This window comes from Ambystoma mexicanum, chromosome 7q (assembly GCF_040938575.1).
Source record: "Ambystoma mexicanum isolate Mex_15411 chromosome 7q, UKY_AmexF1_1, whole genome shotgun sequence".
Taxonomy (NCBI): Eukaryota; Metazoa; Chordata; class Amphibia; order Caudata; family Ambystomatidae; genus Ambystoma; species Ambystoma mexicanum.
This window is the reverse complement of record NC_090941.1, coordinates 407,689,230-407,712,904: the sequence shown is the minus strand read 5'-3', so window position 1 is coordinate 407,712,904 and position 23,675 is coordinate 407,689,230. Positions and strand designations below refer to the sequence as shown.

The window sequence follows — 23,675 nt, the reverse complement described above, 5'->3', positions numbered from 1 at the left end:
TTACGGTGGCGTAATTAACGCCTTCCCCACTCCCATTATGCCCTATGGGGCAAAAATGGGAATGGGGAAGGGTAAATGGGGATTGGGGACTTACCGCCCCGCCAACCTCGGAATGGGGCGGTAAGTCCGCCAACCACCATGGCGTAAACGTAGTTTACGCCATGGTGGTAAAGGTACGACCCAGGCGGTAACTTACCGCCTGGGTCGTAATGAGGCCCATTGTGTCCCGGACAAAAAGTGCGATAATCTGTCAAATCCAGACCCAAGATCCTACAGAGACGGGGCTTGGAAGAGTATTTTCTCCACAAAATATGTGATCTATGTATGTTATTTTTATAAAGATCGCACACATGTAAATATGTATTACACCAAAAAGTAGATTTTATGTTCAAAAGGAAAGGGGAGGATGTTCTGAATCATAAAACCACATCATCATGGTGACACCCTGTTTTCTCCTCCAATCAACGGAGAGAGCAGATTCTAGCCAATAGCCTACCTGGGGGGTGCACTTAGGATAATTCAGCATACACACCCCTTTATCAAATGCATAAATAGAGACAGCTGAGGACTTAGAAAAGGCACACAGATCCACCCACCATCCCGATCTTGGCGAAGCACCCTGCAGGAGAACTATCCATATTCCAGACTCCAGAAACTTTGCAAGCAGAAAGGCTCATTGCATAGCTGAACCACTTTCAGCTGGGCCTTAAATTCCAGAACCCATCCCACAAACGTAAAGGGGAAACAAATAAAACAGCCAGGCTGTGCTGTACTGCTTGCCTGCCAAATAATTATCTTCAGAACTAGAAGGGCAGATTAAACCCAATCCTGTGCCACACTGTGCTGTGACCAGAGAGCTATTGCAGATCCAGTCCAGGCGTGCTGTGCCGTGTTGAGCCATGCAGACCAGAGCGCCTTGCTGTCCAGTCCGGTGTGCCCAGCAGAATCCTAGAATCCCTGACCTGAATCCCTGATGGTTCTGTTCAAACCTATATAGTGAGTATCCTTAGATAGGACTGTGTCACTCTCATATATACTGTCTATAGTAATCCCTATCTAAATCCATCCTATCTTATCTTTAGAAACCTGCATTGTGAATTGTCTAAAATTTCCATCTTATCCTATATTCCTTCTGTTCCAATATTGTAAAATGTATCTTTGCGCTGATATATTGCTTCTGAAGAAGGCAAGCGTTTCGGCTGGCAGCTGCCTTGATCAAGTAGCTGAGCTTCCGTGTAGCCATTGCTTCTTCATAGTCTCCCCTAGTGCAAAGGAACGGTTTGTCTTTTAAAAGGGCATCCTTGTTTTACAATTTGCCTCTATCTGAAAAAACGACCTCACCGTAAACGTCCATAACTTCTTCAATTTTCATGCTAAAAACGAAATGTCTGCTTGTAGCTAACATCCTAAGCTTTCCAGAGAACCCAAAACCGCATCTCAAATCCTCATAGTTCTCCCGCGATCGCGATTACCGCGCGCGGAAAAGTTTTCCGCAAATGTTTGTTTTGGCAAAATCTATAATGTGTAAAATAGCTTTTCATTGCACCCGACCTGAAAATCAGGTTTTCACTCTGCTTATTACTCTCACATCATTGCTAGTGTTTGTCCACAACCAGATAAAGCGGCTCCCATTAGAATTTCAACAATTTCTGTGATTTAGCCCATTTTTAGTGTTTTACCTATTCCATTCAAAGCCAACGTTAAAACCATCTTGACAGTTTGCCAATCAGTTCTGTTTCTCTCCTGTGTTTGCTGGGGGGAAATTGGGATTGATATATTTGCTTGAATTCTGCATTCCTGAAACCTGTTCTCTCTCCTCCTATCTCTCTACACTGCATATTGGGGGGTTGAGGGGTTTGCAGGGGGAAATAGTAACCACATTGCCATTTGATCTGAACACACTCCCACAAAAGTATTATTTCTGTGCTGCATTGTTTTTGCTCATTAGTACTCCTTGTGATTAAAGAGATTGCTTAGTGTGACATCACCCCATTGGTGATCATTGTATCCCCATTAAAAATAGTGTGATTATATTGTGAATATATAAATAAATATTTTAACTTTGCAAACCAGCCTGATTCCTGGTTCAGTGTGACAGGGGGGGTTCCAAGAGAGGGGCGTGATATAAGTGGTACATCGTTCAGAATAAAAGAACTTTTAGACATAAATAAATAAGGGTTTCAGTTGTGCATTACACGCTAGGCATTGACTTAGGTGAAGTGCCGGATTGAAATCACTTACACTCATTACAATGGTCCTTACACTGTAGTATATGCTACTCCCCTTGCTGTTAAATGAAAGGAACTGTGTTATTGGGGACATCGGTCTGATGTTCAAAATCACAAAAAAACGTGCTTCCAACTGTAAGCATTTTGACATAGTGTTTCTAAAATGACTGTCCCTCTTTGATCATTCTGGTTTTGTAACACAGCAGTATCAGTTGTATTATTTATTTATTTATTGTATATTTGTTTGGAACCTATACACAAGTGTTTCCAGGCACCACAAGGCCCTAGGTGGACGGCGACATAGGGAAAATCAACAGTAACGGCTGTACTAGGCCTTGTGACGTTCTCACCATGCAAGTGCAGAGACACAAATGCAGGGGAGAGTGGAGGAAGGGAGCAGGGAAGTGAACAGGGGTCGAGGGGTAAGGGCAGGATAAGGGGGCTCAGGGGGCTGGGCAAGTGCTGAGGGGATCCACAAAGGGCAAGTGGAGGGGAAGTGGGGAAGGGAAAAGTGCGAAGGATGGGGGGACCAGATTCAGTCTAGTCCGGGAAGGGCCTCCAGGGACAAGTGCTGGTAGGGACTCTGAGGGGGGACTGGTCAGGAAGGGCCTGGCCCCTGTGAGGCTCATAAGAGACCAGGCACCAGTCCCAGCGGTAGAGGAACATTAGCACGGGAGGAGGAGAAGGAAGGAGGAGGAGAAAAGGAGAAGATTCTGGAACTTAAGAAGATCCAGCTCAAGTCTGAGGGGGGCAGGGAGGCCATTCCAGAGGGAGGATCCTGCCCAGAAAGGGATCTGCCTCACACTCTCTGCTTGGAGAAGGGACTAACCTGCAGAGAGTTGGAGCTGGAGGAATGAAGAACTTTAGCAGGGAGGTATTTAGGGAGAGAAAGCTGGATGTATAGAGGTTCCAGGCCTCAGACAGCTTTTTGGTTGATGCAAAAGGTCTTGACCTTGATTCTTACGGTCACCGGGAGCCAGTGAAGAGATGTTATGGCTGAAGAGATGCAGTCCCTGGGCTTGAGGCCAAGGATAAGTCTTGCAGCCCTATTCTGGATTAGTTGAAGAGGGCAAAGGGAAGAAAGAAGCAGATTGAGGAAGAGGCTGTTGCAGTACTCCAGCCTAGAGCCAACTAGAGCTCTGGAGACATTAAGCTTCTGGGGAAGGTGAGGATAGGGAGAATTCCTCCAAGGAGGTGAAGCTGAAAGTTGGACTTCTTGGCAAAGTCTCAGATGTGCGGAGAGAAGGAGAGAGAGGAATCAAAGATGACCCCAATTTTTCTTGCCTCACAAGAGGGAGAGGGGAATGAACCCAAGGAGGGTGGCCAGAGAGTGCAGGGGGGGGGGAGACACGGAGCAAGTGTCCCAATGAGAAGGATCTCTGTCTTACTGGCATTAAGGCAGATATCGTTACGAGAGCACCATGCCTGAATAGCAGTCAGGCAGAGAGGAATGGGCGGAGGTTATGCTATGGAATTTGTAGAGCGCAAACCAGGCCCGAAGACATCAGGCTGTTATTAGGGAGACCGAAAATGAGTATAGAGAGACTTGCAAGGAATAACCAGGAGGTTCTTAGTACTGGAGCGAACACTGCAGGGTGGGGCATATATTTCGAGTTTCTATGGAAGAAAGGAGGTACCGGATAGATGGATGGCCTGCTGAACAATACAAAGTATCTTAAAAACAATCTGTTTTCTGGCCGGAAGCCAATGGAGTTCATTTAGCAGTTTAGGGAAGTGCTCAAACCTATGGGCACCCAAGGCCAACCGGGCACTTGCATTCTGAAGAGTTTGGAGTCTCTGGTCTAAGTAATCGGGTTGTCCTAAATAAATCCCATTACAATGGTCCAGAGATCCCATAATTGATGCAGTTACCACTGTGGATCGACAAGAATAGGGGAGAAAAGGCAGCACTTTCCTCAGTATTTTCAGCTTAAGAAAGCATGAGTTGCAAACTGATGCAATTCGAGCTTCCCTGGAGCAGGAGTGGGGAAGTTTGATCCGTAAATGAGAATTTCAGATCATTGCTGGGTCAGAGGTACCAATCACAAGGACCTCTGTTTTACTGGCATTAAGTTTTAACCAATTTGCTGACATCCAATTTGAGATCTCTGACAGACACCTTTTAAGCTGGGAATTGGCATCTGTTGTGGAGGAATTGAGACGAAAAAGTAGCTCAGTGTCATCCGCATAAGTATAGAAGCAGACGCCAAAGGAGGCAATAAGGTTGGCAAGCGGCCGCATGTTCAGGTTAAATAGAAGTAGAGACAGGGCAGAGCCCTGAGGAATGCCACAGGATACTGTGTGTGGAGTGGAAGAAAAAGAGGAGAGAGAGAGAGAGAGACCGTTTTCTGACATTCAGAGAGAAAAGAAGCAAACCACTCAAGGGATAGGCCTTGAACACCTGCCTGTTTAAGGTGCTGAATCTATGGTATGATCTATGGTATCAAATGCCGCGGAGAGGTAGAGGATGGGAGCTTAAAGGAAAGCTGAGTGTCATCTGCAAAACACTGGAAGTGAGGAGAAGAGGAGGAGATAAGGTGGATAAGGGGGGGCAAGGTAGATGTTGAATAGCCATGGGATAGAATAGAGCACTGACGGATGCCACCGGTAGAGTGAGTTGCAGGATGGAAAAGGACTGAATTGCACTTGGGGGGGTCATTTTGAAAGGAAGGAACTCAGCCATGTCAGTGCCTGGTCCGTGATGCCTAGGGTATCACGAAGACGATTTATGAGGATGGCATCATTGACAGTGTCAAAGGCAGAAGAAAGATCGAGAAGAATCAGAACAGAGGGAGAGTTAGAGACCAGGGTTGAGAGCAGATCTTCATGAGTGTTCAGGAGAGTAGTTTCCATGCCTCTGGATGCTCTGAAGCCAGACTAGTGGTTGTGGAGGCAGCCAGCCGGTTTGGTGTGGTGTGTCAGTTGGGAGATGACCAACTTCTCCATGAGTCTTCCCAAGAAAGGGGTAATGGAGACAGGTGATAGTTGCCTGGGCATGAAGGATCTGCTGACACCTTTTTTAGGAGAGGATGCACCAGAGAATGCTTGAGGGGTTGTGGGAAAGAGCCACTGGCAAAGAGTGGTTACAGAGGTCGGCCAAGGAGGATGCGAGATAGGAGATGTTCTCTGTGATAGTTCTGGAAGAGCAGGGGAGCACCTGACTGGAGGAGACTTATAGAGCAGACTACTCTAGAGACCTCATCCGGTGCAATGGGAGAGAAGGAGGAGAGAATGGGAGGAGAGGGAAGAGGGGGCCAAGGGTGGCAAGAGAAAGGGGATGGGGAGGGTAGTAGATGACAGTGAGGACAGGATGTCCTGAGTTTTGTTGGAGATGTGGGAGGCTAGAGCAGTGCAGAGGGCCTGGGAGAGAAGGGGAGAGGAGGAGACTGCAGTAGGATTGGCAAGTTCCTTTCAAATTTTGAAAATTCCAGCAGTGTTGTTAGTTGCCCCATAGGTGTGGGCTTGGGCATGAGCCCTCTTCTTGGAGTGGATGGCGTGACGATATTGTCTTTAGAGCAGGCGACAGGCCAGTTTGTCAGAGGATGTACTTGAGGCCTGCCACTTCCGCTCAGCAGCTTTGCACTTGTGTTTCAAAGCTGCCAAGTCAGAGTGATACCAAGAGTTGCATTTGGAGGCAGGCCTCATGTTTCCTTTGGTTTTCTTTAATATTTTGAAGTGTTCTTGATGCACCATGTTTATTCAAATGACTAGAATATGGAACCATATTAGAAATGTGTGTTCTGTACGTAATTGCAGTACCATGCTGTATCTACTTATGTGTGGGTTTGCCTTTGGATTGTTCATATATATATGTAGTGCTGTTATATGGGTAGGTCATATACCGGGGGGTGGGAATGTAGTAGTAGTAGTACCTCAAAGGAATGTACATATGGTCGATTTTTTTGACAATCTTTTTGAAGCTACAACGCCAAATGATTAATATTTAAACACAGTGGTAAATTTTAAGCAAATGAAGATACAGAACATGTTTTAATGGGATTTAAGAATACAAGTGAAAAGGGGTTTGGAGGAAGAAAAGGAGTATGACCAGTACAAAGGAGTAGTGGTTGATACAATGTCCAATTTTACCACCCAGAGTTTAACAATATGTGGTATAGGTATATGAACTCAGTGGGCAAACAGACGTACAACAGGAGTTGTTTTGTCTTCTCCATCACCCCCCACGCATCGGGAGCACCCAAAATATTAGAACCCCAGGAGGGTGTCTCCCTTGGAGGCCCAGGGCCTGGTGCACTTAGCACTGTGTCGGATTCGAAATCTATTCCAAAGGCGTAAAATACGCATTGTAGTAGTGGACAAAGATGAGGCGAAGGGTGCAAAGGACAACAGTGCCCCTCAATGCAAGCCCTGGCCTACATTGAAATTGGATGGAGGGTTGTTCATATGAAATAGCTGGGAGAAGGCTGTGGTGAGCAGTGCGGCAGGGGGGTTGGCAAGGTTCGGAGAAGGAGCAATATGGAACATTAATAACAACTGCTTCGAGGCATGGTCTCCACACATATCTAAACTAACATGGATTGAAGCATGTGAAACACCAGTAAAAGCGCAATCAGGGGATGAATACCAGTTTTGCTTTCGAGGGCATGGAACTGTTTCAGTGGGCACTAGCATTAAGTGCAATAGTACATTGTTCATCCCATATCTTGCAAAAGGAACATCAGCATTGATGGATATGTAGTGGGTATGCGGTCAACAATCATACCAGCATCTTCCACCCTTTTGGCGAGGCACCTCTGCATTGACAACCCTGCACTCAGCTATCCTGGTGGTGCCAGAAGTACACTTGAAAATAGCATCCGAACGTGAGGTGTTGCAATCTGTTTCACCGTCCATCCAACCCCCCTATTGAAGATGAACAGGCAGTTGTTAAAGAAAGAGGTCAAACTATTTGCCGGAAGAATCATTCAAGCTGCTTAAAGCAATCCCAGATAAATAACGATTGTACACTAAAACAGAAATATTCTTCCCGTCCCTTATGACCCCAGGAATTCAGTGGCTGCAGATTGTTAGTTGGGAGGTTATCCAATTGTTGAATAATACGGAACAAGGTCTCAATGTAATCAAAAGTGAGCTGAGAGCGATCCGGTTGATGACACTCCAAAACAGAAGTATTGGATCTCCTCACAGCAATGGAAGGGGCATGTGCAAGAAGATCGGGTTGTCATGTTGCACGTACAAACCCCCAAATGACATGGAGAACGGGTCCCTGACACATATCCTGGGGGCCTTGCATAATTTGAAGACAGGAATGTAAAGCAAAGCAGGTGTGTGACCTGAGGATTGGTTGACATGTTGTTCTCATGGGCGCCATCCTGGTTTGGGGCATTGGTGAAGATACTGGTTCCGATCATGGTGTTTCTGTTGGTGGTGTTTTGCACATGCCAGAGGATGCTCTGATGCTTTGTCAAGACTATCCCGAACAGTACAAAAATGATGAGGCACGGATAGCTCTCCCGGGCACAAAAGAGGGACAGGCTCAAACTAAAGATTTGAATAAGCCACCTATGGTCAGAATCAAATAACCGATCCACCCCGATGGGACACTAGCACCACCCCCACCAGAGCCTGAGAACTATACTGAGCACTGGGTAGAATTAGCGGGTGATGGGGATTGTATATATCTAACATGCACCACAGAAAAGTATGTACGAGATGGGGCAGTTTTCATCACATGTGCAGAGCATGGGTCCCTAAGGATGAAGCGGATAGACAAAGAGAAAGATATAAGTTAGTTAATGAAGGATTGACTAAAGGGGGGGAATGTTGGGATGCACGTCCAGATCACCGCCCCTCCAAGACGATTTAGATTGCTAAAAATATATGAAAATATGGAAATGAGTATGGGACAGTGTAAGGGGCAGTCAAGTGTGTTATGGGTGGGCACAATTGGCAGGAGTGGGAAATCAGAGAGGGGAAAGTTAACCAGTAGTGTTGCAATGTACTATGTAGATTGTAGTATATATATATATATATATATACACGACAGTCATTACATGAACTAACACCACGTCTACAAGTAGGCCTGAATCCTCGCAGGCTGTGTTTCCCATAGAAACATAGAACAACAAGGCCTTATCCCTCACCTCCCCATTGCATCCGATTCCGAGGCATGGCAAAGAACATGCACATGCCCACACATCAGTTCGGCCTTTGAACTAATTAGGGTGAAATGTGTGTAGCCGAAGAAGTCAAGGCCTGCGGCCTAGTATCAATGGTGTATTCCTGGGAGTGAAAGCAGACATCTTGGGATGCCAAAACCCAAACAATGATTTAAGACACTAGCACTCCCCCACCCCAAAATGATGGTCACTCTATTTGAACTATCAGATGTGCAGGGAAATGGGCTGTAAATACTACATTAACTGGATTGATTAGTGGGACGCTAGGTTCACTCTTGGCGACGGGAAAGCAGAGATCAACATGCTCTATGTTGTGTGCCAAGGAGAGCTAAGAATAACGCCCATATAGTGGGGAGGGCTTGGTGGGGGTGCCAACGTATCTGGGATGTTTTTTTTTGCAAGGACCAGGCTGACCTCGAAGTTGCCCACTGAGTTCATGTTGATAACCAGATGCATGTCACATGGTTAGAATCAAAGGTAGGGTGGTGCCAGTTGATGTTAACCAATTGTTTTGCAGCATTCCATGATGGACGATGACATTACTCACGTGTGGTGAACAGGAGCGAGAAGACAGCAAAGCCAATTGGAGGATGGGATATATGTAATCATTAGCATGCATATAGGCAGCAGCTAATATAGGTGTGGATTAATACTGTATAAAAAGCGCATCATTAGTGACTATTTGTGTGTTTATAACCTGAATACTGTACGAAAGACAGCAGAGAGCTCTTGTGGCAGTGGATTTGTAATACCCTGTCATTTTATTTTTTTGTATACAATATAAAGCTCTTGTCTTTTTCGAAAAAAGGGTGCACCTAGACTATTACCTTAGCGGGTTGTATTTTCTTTGTCTGACCGCTGGGAGTTACCCCACAACACACATGAATGCTGTATATCTATGTTCTGTGTGCCAACACACATTGCATAGCAACAACATCATGGTACGCCACTGTAGCGACCTTGTATAGTGCAGTCTGTCATGCTACAAGTCCCACTGATTCACATAGGCATACATGTGATTCCCGTTTACTCTGGCAATGAGCCATCAAGTGAACATTGTACAGTGCAAATCGCTGTCATACATACATGTGCGTTGTACAGGTGTATCATGCTCACATTCTTCTATGTGTACTCTGCACTAATATCATGCCCTTGACCACAGGGTACCAAAACAGTACCGCTGAAAAAGAGGATGGGGAGGGGGCAAGCCAACCCTACCATGGACACGCTTGAAGTGAGTGAAGCTCCATGGGACACCATCTCACCACCAGACGTCACCATTGAGTCCCAACCCACCTCCAGCAGGAATCAACTGCTGCATGGCCATAGTGGTGAGGAAATGGCCACCACTTTTACAACCATAGACACTGTCACGTATGTGACATCTTACAGCTGAGGGCTGGAGGAGCGTACCACCACTCCTGTGGAGCCCACTCTCTCCAGGCCAAGGATGGAGTATGCTGCACCTCCTTTAGGGACCCCTGGATTGTGCCTCAGTGGTGGGTCAGGCATCCACCATCTCTGAACCACCTCATTACACCTGACCCTGTGGCTGGCAGTATCTTGGCAGACATCATTGTCAGACTGTCAGCTATGGATTCCGCCAGGTTTAGGTATAGGCCAGTGGGAGGGAAATGTTGGAAACCTGCCTGTCTATTGGCCCAATATTAAAGGATTTCCAACAGTCTCTGAGGATGTGCACAGAAAGATGGAGGCAGTCAACTGGCTGAGGGCAGATCTGCCTTAGGCAGCAAGGCAAGGCCAGAGCCAGGGAGGATGCTCTGCTTGCCTGAGAGGAGGCCTTTGCCGCGGTGCTGCATTTGTAGAGGCCTGTGCTCGGGCAAAAGAGGATTCTAGGCTTGCCAGGGAGCAGATTACTGCACTGGCATCAAAGGCCTACGCTGGGGCAAGGGTGGATGTCAAAACTGACCCCAGAGCAGGCCCCTGCAGAAGTTATGTATGCTTACATTGGGGCCAAGAAGCATGCCCTGCTGGCCCAAAGGCAGGCCTCTCCTGCCCCAGTGACCATTGTGGAGACCTACTCCAAGGCCAGGGAGGCCACCCAAATGGCTCGAGAGTAGGACTCTGCTGCTTTTTGGAAGGCTTATGATGGCGCAAGTGAGGAGCAGACCACCAGGCACAGCCAGGCTACTTGCAATCGTCACAGGTGGCCTTAAGGATACCAATACTTCAGAAGATGGTACAAGGGTTTTTATTTGCCAATTTTCCAATAAAAATTAAACTTGATGATATGCAAAGGTGGTAAAACACACTAAAGGCTGTCCCTCTCTAGTCTCCCATAGTCTTCCCACGACCCTAGCCTAGGCTTCCCTGTTACCCTGGTTCGCAACTAGAGATATGTAACCGCTACTGTCTGAAATACTAACTTACTCTCACTTCCTCTTTGGTTCTCTTTAGGTGGAAGCTGTTCTACTATCTCCCAAGAGTTTCTGGAACTCAGAATGGGATGTGGTGTCTTTTCAACTGCATGGTTTCACGTACTCGCACCGTTTCATGCCCTTGCATTCCTGCCCCTGATGGTCTTTCCTTTTCTTTCCATCCTTCTACTCCTTCACTTTTTCTTCCCACAGTGCGTCTCTCTCAATCACTCTCTCTTTTCATCCTTCTGTCCTGCTGACAATCAAACAACTCTCAACCACTCTCCTTCAAATCTTTTTCTGTTTGTCTCTCCCTCTGGTCCCTAGTAATTTCCTCTCCCCGCTACTCTCCACTCTGCTCTCGTCTACCCTCTGCTCTACACTCACCTGTCCAATCTCATCTCCTCTGCATACTCTCTCCCCTCTACTCTCCACACTACCCTCCACCCCCTCTACTCTCCAATACTCTCAACTCTCCTCCTCTTTTCCACTCAAACTTGCATTGACCCCCTTTCGCCCCCTTAAGCATTCCCACCCTCACTCACTTAACCTCCTTGTAGTCACAGTGTTCTTGCAGTGTGATGTCATCATGGTGGAACCTAATGTATGGCCGGGATGGGGATGGTGGAGTGTTCCAAGGAATGACAGTTGGAGCCAGCCTACATGGGGGCTGGTAGATGTCTACTCTATGCTTACATCAACTTTAATATGCACCTGTAACCCACAATCAACTGAAGTAAACACACTTAAACTATCAGAGGCTCGAGTTTGTTATTGAAGGACAGACTTTCTTACATTGGCAACGAGGATCTATTGGTGCATCAGAAGGAAAGGAGTGAAGTCGGTGCGCCAGGGGCGGTCTAAGGTGGACAGTAAACAGTCTTAGCATAAATCGGTGGAAAAGTGCAAAGCGCACACATGAGACTGCCGCTCGCCGACAGGAGTGAGTAAACAGTGGGACAATCTATACAGAGGACATCTACCAGCTCCCCACCCCAGGCTCCAGACGAGCGGTTTGGCTCTATACAGTATTACGGATAGCAGGGGGGACAGTTACGCATACGGCATAAAGTTAAATTGTCTGCAACTTTATAAATATTTCAGAGCTTACCGTGAATTTTTTTGGGGACATTTGCTTGCTGTAGAGTATACACGGTCCGTGTTATTTCAATACAGCAGAAGTCCGGGCTATGCTGACAAAGGGTACGGCGTTAACGTTCGTACACGAGGCGTGTATGCGAGGAAAAGAACATTAACATTATCCAAGCAGAGAGACTGTGAAGAGGAACTTTATCTGTACACAGGGTGTGTATTGTTCAAGTGTGCACCGCAAGTACCACTCACAAGGCGGTTGGAGGGCGGAGCCCGTCACTGGGCAGGAGAGGCTCTGATTTGGAGCACTACGATGGACAAGAAACAGATGATGACGGCACAGGGCGTGTCGAGCACATCAGTTCGTTCAGGGTGCACTCATAGAAACAAGGTTCCCTTTTCGAACATGTTGACAGTGTTGACGCTTGGGAAGCGTAAAGCAGGAAGTAGTGAGGATGTGGCCACTACTGAGAAAGGAGAGACGGCGGTAAGCAAAGTTGAAAGGGACGTGCAGAACTGTGCCGGCACCAAAAGTAAGATGGAACGTTGTGATCTACATTGCCTTAAAAATGGTCAACAGTGTAAGAAAATCAAGCTATCGGATGATGCAATGCAGGGAGAAGAGGCAGCTGTGTCTGGTAGCATTATAAAACATTGCAAAGACGGTTGTGCTCATCATGGAGAAGGTGGGCTTTCATCGACAGAGGGAAAAACAGTTCTGCTGAGTCTGCCTCAATTGGAGGTGGGAGGCACTCATGGCCAGATTGTGAATGTGTTCTCCAAGGGTCATTGGGATTACTGGTACAGAAGTGTTGTTTAATCCCTCCTGCACGTAGGCCAATGCACCAAATAATATGTGGGAGCCTGAAATGCTTTCCCCGCCCCTCACCTTCCCCTGACGTCATGTCCTGGACGTCGTGTCCTAGGGCCGCAAAGGCGACCCGCCCACACAACGATGTGGGCTATCTGACATCTCCCCCCTTTTTCGCGTGCGAGTCCCATGATTTTTCCTCACCCCATTTCCTCTATGAGGCAAAGTGGTTTCATGCGGCTCCTCTGGGGACGCCTCGCCTTGCTTGGGGTTAGTCTCTCCGCGGCGGGTGGTGGGGTGCGTGCTTCACCTCCTGACTCTTCCCCGTCTCCTTGGTATGCTTCTTCTTGTAGTCTGTCATCCTCGCTATCTCTGTCCATTGCCCACTGACCTCCTTGGGTCGGTATGACACGTTTGAAATGTGCAAGCTGTTCCTGGTCACTGACGAGCAGTCACTCCTTTGTGCAGTGACCATGGTGCCTTTCTTATGGGTTATGATGAGAGGGGTCGAAGCGAAGGTGGCTTCCTCCTTCCGATTCTTGGGTTGTCTGAGCCATACTTTGTCACCTGGTTGCATTATGCTTTCGTGGGCTCTTCTTTTCCTGTCGGTGACTTCCTTTGTCTTTGCCTTCCTCGCGGTGTTGTTTTCCTTCGCCTCTTGTTCCAGGGGCGTTGGTTCTTGCGGCCTTGTATCCTCTGGTAATCTCGTGGTGATCGGGCTCCGGAACAGCAAGTCTGCGGGGCATACTCCCGTCGTGCTATGAGGCGTGTGACTGTATTCCCTGAGTAGTTGGTTGAGAGCCTGCTCGAAAGGCTTGTTTTGAACATGGGCAATTTGTAATTGTTACGCTCACCTGGCTCCCACAGAGGCGTTGATCTGGACTGGACTGCTGCGGTCTCCACCAATGTGACGCCTAGGGCCGAGATGACGCACTGGACTGGCCCACCTAGCTTCCTTCGCTTGGCCCGTAGGAATATTCTTCTGCAAGTGGAGAAAGGAAATTAACCATCCGTGGAGTTGAGCGTAAATCCCCCCACCCCGCTGTTCTCTATATAAGAGGGATCACCTTGGATGTTCCCTCTTATAGTCTCACCTGATGATTTGAAAAGATGAGCTCTCCATCCTGCAATGAGCGCAGGGGTGCGTAGATAACCAGTTGCTTCACTGGCTCGAAGGAATTGGTGAATTCCAGGACAATATTGACTCCGATATTCCTGGCAAGACGCCATAAGTATGTAGTTCGTAAGAGTTCAAATGCCTGACTTTCACTTTTGTCCGATTCCTTGCAGGTTGCAGCTTGACCCTACTGAAGAATTCCTCGTAGCAACTGGTAATGTTCTGGTAAGGATTTGTATTATCCAACACAGTTCGATAAAATAATGTCCATATGTAACCTGTTGCTTTCTCCCTTATTCAGGTGCTGAGAGAAAGTATGAAGTCTCAGGGAATAATGCCTCCAGCGGTAAAATTAGGTAAATCTTTTGTGGTGAGAGGGGTTCCCCTTGTTAGTCTCTTGTTTCACCTTGCTGTCCTTTTGTTTCCCCTTAGGGGCCGGGGTTCGGCTAGGATGCAGTGGAAGCTGCGCCGACCCGTGAAGAAGAATAGTACCCCCGGTGGTAAAATCAGGTAAGTCTATGGGGGGTATTCCTCTGTGTATTCCCTTGGCTCACCTTGCTGTTCTTGTCTGTTGTCGGTGCCGGAGTGCGGCGGTAACATGCAGGAGGATGCGGTGAAATGTGAAGATGCTGCGAAGGCCGGTGAGTTCAGCGCGGCGCTGCAGCAGGCGAGGCGACGCGCATAAAATAACTTCTTTCTTCCAGCTCGAAGGCGCGATGGATCGGGAATTCAGGTAAGGATCAAAGGTATTGCTCTTGTTCTAACCTTTTCTCCTTCTTTCTCCCTTTTTCTAGGAGCTCCAAACTCGAGGCGGGCGTGGCAGAAGACTGGATGCAGACTTGCAGGCACAGTGAGCGTTACGCTGCTGGATGCAGAATAACGCGAAACGTGTGCTGCTCTTCGGGTGTGGTTTAAATAGCCTCCAAAGTAGTCCGAGGTAAGTATTCCTCCCCAGCCCCACCCGAGTAAAAAAATAGTCCCTAGGGAAAATAGTCCCTTCCAAGCCTCATTTGGCTTGGAGCTCTTGCAGCATGGTCTGCATCAGGTAAGTTTGCAGCATGGTCTGCATCAGATAAGTTTTACTCTATGAGCCTGGCGCCTATGGCGCCAGGACTGACTCTCCATATGAGCCTGGCGCCATAGGCGCCAGGACTGCACCCAAATAGCCCCTAGCGGGGGTTGTTGGGTTTGCTTGGGGTAACTTGATGCCTGCTTCCGGGGTTGCTGGACTTGGTCTGGGTCCCCGGGGCTAGGCATCATGACAGTAATGTTCACTTGATGTTGGCCATAAACCTTTCGACCATGCCGTTGGCCTGGGGCCATCGGGGGGTTATTCGTCGATGTTGGAACCCCATGTACTTTGCAAAGTTCTGGAATTCGTGGCTTATGAATGTAGGACCGTTATCCGACTTTATGACCTTGGGAATGCCATAAGCTGAGAGCATTCTGTAGAGTGCTGGGATGGCGCTTGATGTTGCACTGCTTTCCACGATCTGGGCGTCCGGGTATCTCAAATGTTCATCCATGAGTACGACCACGTGTGTCCCGTTGCTCAGTGGTCCAAACAAGTCTGCTGCCAGCTCCTCCCACACTTTGTTCGGCAACAGTGATGTCTGTAAGGGGTTTGGATGTGGCGGTGGCGCCACTTGGGCACAGATGTGGCATCTTCCTACGATGATATCTACCAGGCGGTCGAGCTGCGGGAACCACACTTTTTGGCGAAGGAGGCACTTTGTGGCGACCACGCCTCGGTGTCCTTCATGGGCCAGATGTACTATCCTTTCCCGGAGGGTTCTCGGGATGACGACTTTGCAGCCCTTTAATAGTATGTTGTTCTCTACCACCGTTAGTTCTTCCCGGACTTGGTCAAGCCACTTGACATCCTCCCGTGTTGTCTCTGATTCTCCTCTAGCCTGTTGTCTCATGAGGGTCGTCTTGTCGGTTTGCAGGCAGTGCCTTGCGATTCAGAGTGTTGGGTCCGACTCCGACTGCACCGACAGCTCTGTCCATCCGACTGGCAGTGGTTGTAGATGATGTATGATGTAGTTTATTTATGCATCCGCTATGGAAGGTTGGGACGTGGTTGTGGTTACTGGATGGTGGGAGAGGTAATCTGTGGGGTTTTCCTCTTTTCCTGGTCGGTGTAGTATTGTGAATCTGTAGTCCTGTAGGCGCAGACCCCACCTTGCTATTCTCGGCGGCATTCTGGCTTTCGGGCTTCCATATATGGTGAGCAGTGCCTGGTAGTCGGTGATAATGGTGAATTCCTTGCCGAACAGAAAAAGGTGGAAATATTCACAGGCCCAGACTACCACCAGGCTTTCTTTTTCTGCTTGTGAGTATGCCTGTTCCGTGGTTGTCAAGCTTCGACTGGCATACGCCACTATGTGGGTGTTGTGTGGTTCTTTAGGGTCTTTTTGTGTCAGTATGGTGCCGAGTCCTACCGGGCTGGCATCCATGATCAGTTCGGTGTCGCGGCTGGCATCGAAATATGCCATGTCTTCAGCTTGTGATATGTCTTCTCGTATTGCCTCAAATTCCTCTTGGCACTCTTTTGACCATATGAAAGGTGTGTCCCTGCGTGTGAGCAGGCGTAACGGTTTACTGACGGTGGCGTAGTCTTTCAGGTATCTGGAGCAGTAGCTAGCTAGGCCCAGAAATGTTCTCAGGTCCGTGGTATTCACTGGGGGGGGGGGGTGGCTGAATTGATTGCCTTGACTTTTTCCGGATCTGGTCTCATTCCTTTGTCCGAGAAAATGTGCCCAGAAATCTCAGAGATCCTTTCGAGAATTCGCACTTCGATTTGTTCAACGTTAGTCCTGCCTCGTCCAGTGCCTGACACACTCTGTGGAGTGCTAAGTCATGTTCCTCTTGTGACTTGCCGTATACTAAGACATCGGCCCTCATTACAACCTTGGCGGAGGACCATGGTGCTATTAGCACCATGGTCCATGCCACTAAGGTTACGATTCCGCCATGGTGGATGGCGGAATTACCGCCCCATTCCAAGATGAGTGGGGCGGTAATTCCCCATTCACCATTTGCCCTTCCCCATTCCTGCCCCTATAGGGCATAATGGGAATGGGGAAGGCGCTAATTACGGCACCGTAAATTACGGTGCCGTAATTAGCTCCAAAGTCCCTTTGCGGGTTGGATTTTTAACGCCTGCTAAAAGCAGGCGTTAAACACCAACCCGCAAAGGGACACTTGTAATCAGGCGTTAAGGGTTAACGGCGCCGACGGCGTCGTTAAACCCTTAACGCCTGAGTTGTAATGAGGGCCATCGTCTGAATAGTTCAAGCAGTTTGGGACATGTCTTATCACCTTGTGAATATCCTCTTGAAAGATTTCAGCAGCGGAGGAAATGCCAAAACTGAGTCTTTTGTTCTGAAAAGGACCGAGGTGGGTAACCAATGTGATAATATATTGGGATTCAGGTGCGATTTCGATCTGGTGATATCCTTTTGTAAGGTCTAGCTTTGAGAAAATTCTTGCTCCGTGAAGGAGATGGAGCATGTCAGTGATCCTGGGTGCCAGGTGCCTCTCTCTTTCGATGGCTATGTTGGCTCTGTGCATGTCCACGCACAGGCGTATGGACCCATCCGGTGACTTCTTGGGGACAGGGACGATGGGTGATACCCATCGTGTGGGACCCGACAAGAGTTCAATGACGTTCATTTTGATGAGTTTATCAAGTTCCTTTTCCACCTGCCTCTGAATATTGAATGGAATCCCTCGATAATGCTGGGCGACCGGTTTGATGTGAGGATTTATGTGAAGGTGTACCTTCCTGTTTTTCAATTTGCCTAGGCCGGTGAATAGCTTTGGGAATGATTGTTCGATTGCGTCGGGTTTGGCAAAGTATTTGTGCGCCATCAGCTGGTATAAGGCATGCACCAGTCCCATGTCCACGGCAGATGCATCTGCTGTTAACTTCAGTTTTCAAAATATGTAGAGGGACTTTCACCGTGTGTTCCTTATGAGTGCACCAGGCTGTGATCATGCCTTTGCACGGCAGCGGGGTCGTGGAGCCGTAGGGATATACGTTTACTGTGGCTTTCTTGATCTTGGGCTGCGGCACTGTGCAGCTGTTGCTTTGGTGCACTTAAAGAACTTGATGCCCACTGGGAAGAACTATGGGGGCACTGCAGATCATGTGGTGATCTTATTGGCGGTGAACCTATAGATACGGTAAAATTAGTTTTACATGATCTGGATCCCGACTTTTTGAATTTTTTTAATGAGTTGTCATGCTATGATAGAGAATTTTAACATTGCAATGTTAATGCTCGGGGAGACAATGTTTGTTTTGGATGTAGTTTGAGAGTTTGGTTATAGATGTTGTAGGCTGAAGTGTTTTCTGGAGTGACTACTGTGGGTTAACGATGTGAGTTTGCACTGGTTTTTTCGCTGTAGTTGAGAAATGTTTATGTTTTTGTTTGGGCTTTGGGAAAACTTGCTCCAGTTCTACTGATGGATTTATATTCACATTCACCGGAAATTAAGGGATGCTATCTTGAATTCTGAAATGAGAGTATCTTTGATGTCGACTACCACATAGAAGTACGGAGTGTGAAAGGCTAAGAGGTGTATGTGTGGATGTTAGAAGCCTTCGTTACGTGTCAGGTGTGATTGTTAAGAGTGCTTGCCTGTGAGGAGGGGAGCGATGCTGTAATGGATGGTGTACTGGTGACGGTCCGGTGGTGAATATTTTGGAGTGTGTTACCCTATGTTATAGTGTAAGGATTTGAGAAATCCGGCTGCGGCCATGGAGGTGGGTTTAAGGTTGTAAATCCAGCCCAGGTTATGGTGTAGGGATTTGGGAAATCCAGCTGAGACCAAAGAGGTAGATTTAGTTTGTAAGTTCAGCCCAGGTTATAGTGTGGGGATTTGGGAACTCCGGCAAATGCCACAGAGGTGAATTTAAGGTTTTAAGTCCAGCCTATGTATAGTGAATGGATTTGAGGAGTCCGGCTGTGGACACATAGGGAAAAGATTACATTTCCTTTGGGATTCAGTATTTGGAATGTAGGACATTCAAGGAGGACATTGGGGCGTTTCTCTAGGCAGAGTGGAAGAGGGACTTTTAGAGTTGGACATTTAGAGTTGTCTGCTCCATTTCTTATGTCTTTGGAATCACGTGAACCCACTGAGAGTCGGAGGTGGTTCCTCGACTAGTGAAGGGTTTTGGTTTTCATTGGCAAGTTGAGGTGCGCTTTTGGTGTATTGGGGAATCACAGCAGTTGGGTCAGAAGGAGGTGGATGGTTCAGATAGATGTTCAAATGTGGGGCTGGTACCCATTGTTGTGGTTAGCTGCAGGGCCCGCAGTTGTGGTGTGGTTTTGTGTGTTAGTGTTACTACTTGTGGTGACAGGTGTTGGGAAGCTTTTGGAGTTCAAACTTTAGGTTGGGTAGATTCTTTTGAGTGATCTATAGTTGATTTTTCTAATTATTTCAATATTGTCTGAGGAGGAGATATGTAGTGATTTGTATACATATTTTCCCTGTGTGTGTGTGTGGGTGTAAGAGTCACAGTGTTCCTGCAGTGTGATGTCATCATGGTGGAACCTAAGGTATGGCTGGAATGGGGATGGTGGAGTGTTCCAAGGAATGACAGTTGGAGCCAGCCTACATGGGGGCTGGTAGATGTTTACTCTATGCTTACATCAACTTTAATATGCACCTGTAACTCACGATCAACTGAAGTAAACACACTTAAACTATCAGAGGCTCAGGTCTGTTATTGAAGGATGGACTTTCTTACACTCCTACTCTTTTGCTAACCCTCACTTACACCAGAGTCACCATACATGCCCTCTCACACACAAGTACCACTTTCTCTCAAAGCCAATAACGTACCTTTTGCAAACACTGCTCAGTTTTCTCCATGCTCTGCTCCACAATCCTTCCTGTGCCTTGTGTCTTGGTCTGCCTCCTCTCCACCTGACCTCACATGAACAACGTACACTCAACCCTTCCATACTCTCCCTTTTATATGGGTTCTTCTGTGGTTTATCTTCTTCTCTTCCCCTTCACTTTGGTTGGAGAATTCACCTACTCCCATAGGCCAATCCCCACCTGACTTCTCCCAAAAGGCCAGGTCACACAGGTGCAAGGTTATAAAATGTTTGTTAAGCCCTGCCCTTTTCCCCAATGTGGATCCTCCAGTGTTCTTTGATGGCTGCTTCTGTCTGTGGTCTGTCACAGTGAATCCTCTGTTTTGTCATTGTGATGTAAGCTGTTGCGTGCATATTCTGAGTACCTATCTGTGTGTGTGTCTCTCTCTCTCTCTCTCTCTCTCTCTCTCATAGATTGGGTGATTCATAGCTCACCACAGGGACTTCCGGTGATTGGAGTTCTGAAAACAAAAAGAGAGAGCAGGGGCCAGCATGTTTTGATATGATATGATATGGCATTTATAACGTGCCTATGCACAAGTGTTTCAATGTGCAACGAGGCAAGGGAAGGGAACATAGTGAAGACAGAGACAATGATCTTACTAGGCCCAGTGACATTGAGATTGCGCAAGTGCAGGGGTGGGGGAAAGGGGAAAAGTGCGACGGGGAGGGGAAGTGCAATACATAGGTAAGACAGTAAATAAATAAAGCAATGGAAAAGAACAATGATAAGAAGTGCGGCCAGCAGGTGGCAGGTGCAAGTGTAAGTGCAGACATCAAGTGTCAAGTGCTGGTAGGGGGCTGTAGGGATACAGAAACAGCCCCGGAGTGCAAGGGCTTCCAGGGGGACAGTGTGGGTGTGCAACTGGCGGGGAGGGAACTTGGGCCAGAGAACAGTGGGTAGCCAGATGACCAGTGCAGTTTCAGCCAGGAGTTTAGCAGGCGAGAGGAGGAGAGAAAGCAGAAGCAAAGAGAAAGATCTTGAGGTGTTTCCGGAACCAGACATGGTTCTCCTCAATTTTCAGAGAAGCAGAGATGCTGTTCCAAAGGGAGGCCCCAGCCGAAGAAAGAGATCTACCACCAACTCTTTGCCTGGACAAGCGACTAACCCTAAGGGAGTTGGAAGTGGATGAGCGAAGAGTTCGAGAAGGAAGATATTTAGGAAGTGAGAGTTGAAGGTATGAAGGCCCCAGAAGGCCTTGTAGACAATGCAGAGGGTTTTGAACTCAATCCTCGCAGCCACAGGGAGCCAGTGCAGAGATTTCAGTCCCTGATGTAAGCCAGGGATTGGGTGACTGACAGTGGTACTCCCCACTTGTATTCAAACAGCTTTAAGGACTGGTCCTACTCCCCCAACAACATCTCCTTACCTCTGGGGCAGAGCTGGCCCTGGCTTGTGCCAGAATAACCCCCTGCCTGTGCCAGGACTGGAGGAGTCCCAGGCCCCCTCTGATGGGGGCGGGCCCCTGATCTTGTCACACAATACTGTCAGTGCTTCCTCAGCTGCGGTGCACCAATGAACCCCCAGCATAGGTTCCCTCTGCTGCTAGATGGTGGAGGTCAGCTTCTGGCATAGGAAGATGTAGGTTGCAATAACAGACCTGACCAGCCAGGAATAGTCCTTTACCATCATGCATGAGTATGTGGACATGGAATATGCCACCACCTCTAACTCTTCCATCCCCAGCTCTGCCCCACCCCCATGAGCACAGCCGTCTCCAGTGAGACCTGTTAAACGGTAATTGTATAGTGCCTCCTTTATATTTATATTGGCCTAAGCCTAGTCGCTCTACGAGGAAATCCGCGTTGCAAAGTTCCGATTTTGGGTTGACTTTGCCGCCATTTTAAGAGTCATCCACCATTTTGATTTCTACCTGTGCATTCTCTATTCTAAAATGGTGGACTATGTTTTCAACTTGCAACCAAGCCTCCCGACCTTTGAGTCCTGTTAACGTTTAGACTGTCCAAGAGCCGACTGTTTAGACTAGGCAATGAGGCCTTGCACTGCATATGAACTGTTGTTTAAGTGTTGTCTGCGCTCACAAGACTCATCCTTGAATACATACTGAGGACAATGTAAAGCAAACCTTGAGCGTGGACACAGGCCAAACGCAATTGTAAGGGAACCATAAATAGTGCTTGCTGCAGGATTTGAGAACATACATCGTCATTGTGCCTCCGCGGAAATACAAACCTATGTAATCCCTTGTATAATATTGTATGATCCCTAAATCAACTAGGCATGAACTCTAGACCACAAATTATTAACGTGAAGAGGGGCTGGACAACATTACTAGAAATTGTATAAAAGCACAAATGTTTAGACATCCAGACATTGCGGGGTGTTGGGATCCAGATAGCTATCTGTGTTACTTTGTAAACTGTACAGTAATAAAAGATCTGTGAATCTTCTCAGACCGTGATTGGTGTATTTCCTATGTGGTACACAGCCTCGATATTTTCTTGTTCTTACAGATAGCGCCCAATAGGGACCTCCAAGATTGATGCTATCTCGTTGAAGAGTTGACGCGGCTATCGGACTTGGATCGGTCGGTGAGAAAGCAGGCCCCTTCTTGGATGAGACGCAACACATCAACAGTACTGCACGACCCGATCCCTGGAAGGTGAGCTCGCGGTCGGAGGCGGCATCTTGATGAGGGTCCATATATAGAGGCGGGCAGTTTTGCCGAAATCACCAACCACGAGAGTCCTTTGTTGTCTTTAGTAATCCGATCGGACCTCCCTTAGTTCTTTGAATCAGGTGAGTCGTACCCCGATTCCTAAGTATCCTGATATTTGGTTGTAGCATTGTCCTCGCGAGCACAATCGTTGCCAGGTAACACCAGTAATCTGACATGCCTGGGAAATTGTCTGCCTGTTTCAGGGCGTTATTCCTCAGAGACAGACAATCTTTGGAATTTGGCCGTGCGGCATCACAAGAGGGGTCGCTGTACTATGTACTGTAAGTACGGCATTGGTAGTATAGTATTCAATGATATTTGGCACAGACAAACTAGACATGCTTCGGAACTTCAGTGGCCAATCAATGGTAGATTTGAGATTTATCGTATAGAGTATTTAGAGTCTATATTGTTAAAGAAAAAAGCTAGACCTGCAGCATTTGATAAATTACAAAATTGGAAAAAAGAAGCTAAGCAGCAGCTTAAAAGTAAAGAGAAATATGCGCGTCGACATATGTGAATCGCCGAAATGGCATTATTATATTATCAGCAAAAACAGTCAGAGTCTGCTAGAAACATGTATAGGGCTTTTCACTTGGTATACAGAAAATATATCCATTTATAGACTTTCATGCATCAGATGAATTGATTGATAAACTCTTAAATGAACGTAGGCCTGGTGCCACTGCACCACCTCCTTATGTACTTATTCCTGCTGTCTTACCTCTTCCTGCTGTCGCTCCTCCTCCCATAGTAATTCCTGCTCTTCTTATTGCTCCTCCTATTGTTCCTCCTATTGCTCCTCCGCCGCCAGTTATTGCTCCGTTCCCATTATTGTTCCTCCGCCTGTACCTCCACCTTTGCCAGCTGTTGTGGTTCCAGCAGATCTGTCTTTGGCACCAGCAATAGTACCTCCATTGCCTATTGTACAGGATTTATCTGCACTTTCTTTTCCAAGCGGTTCTGCTCCGCTTGTAGTTGATAAGGGAGCAGGTGCTGAATCAAAAATTGTAACTCGTAATACAGTTTCTAAAGGGAGAGAAAGAAAGACTTGAATGCATGGCTTGACAATGCATGGAGAAAGGTGAACAATCTGATGTCTACGCTACACTCTCTAATCTAGAAAGTCTTCCTGAGAAAAATGTCTTTATTGAAGGGATGGGAATATATTTGACTATAATGTGGAACAGACTGAACGATGTAGATATCCCACAAGGGTTGAGGGATTTGAATGATTTAGCTAATTCAAGAGATACTACAGAGAAAGTATATGAGCACGTTGCGGGGGTTTTTGAGTTTAGAAGGGAGTTAGAAAAGTTACAGAATGATGA

The 23,675-nt window shown here is 47.4% G+C and overlaps 1 long non-coding RNA gene across 1 annotated transcript in view; it reads right to left on the bottom strand.

Moving 5' to 3' along the window:
- The window catches only part of LOC138527866 (uncharacterized), a 97,921-nt gene extending 85,789 nt beyond the window's left edge, over positions 1 to 12,132 (bottom strand). The window contains exon 1 of the long non-coding RNA XR_011284073.1: positions 11,858 to 12,132. This is a non-coding gene — a long non-coding RNA (uncharacterized lncRNA). The remainder of the gene's footprint in view (positions 1 to 11,857) is intronic.
- Between the last annotated feature and the right edge of the window lie 11,543 nt (positions 12,133 to 23,675).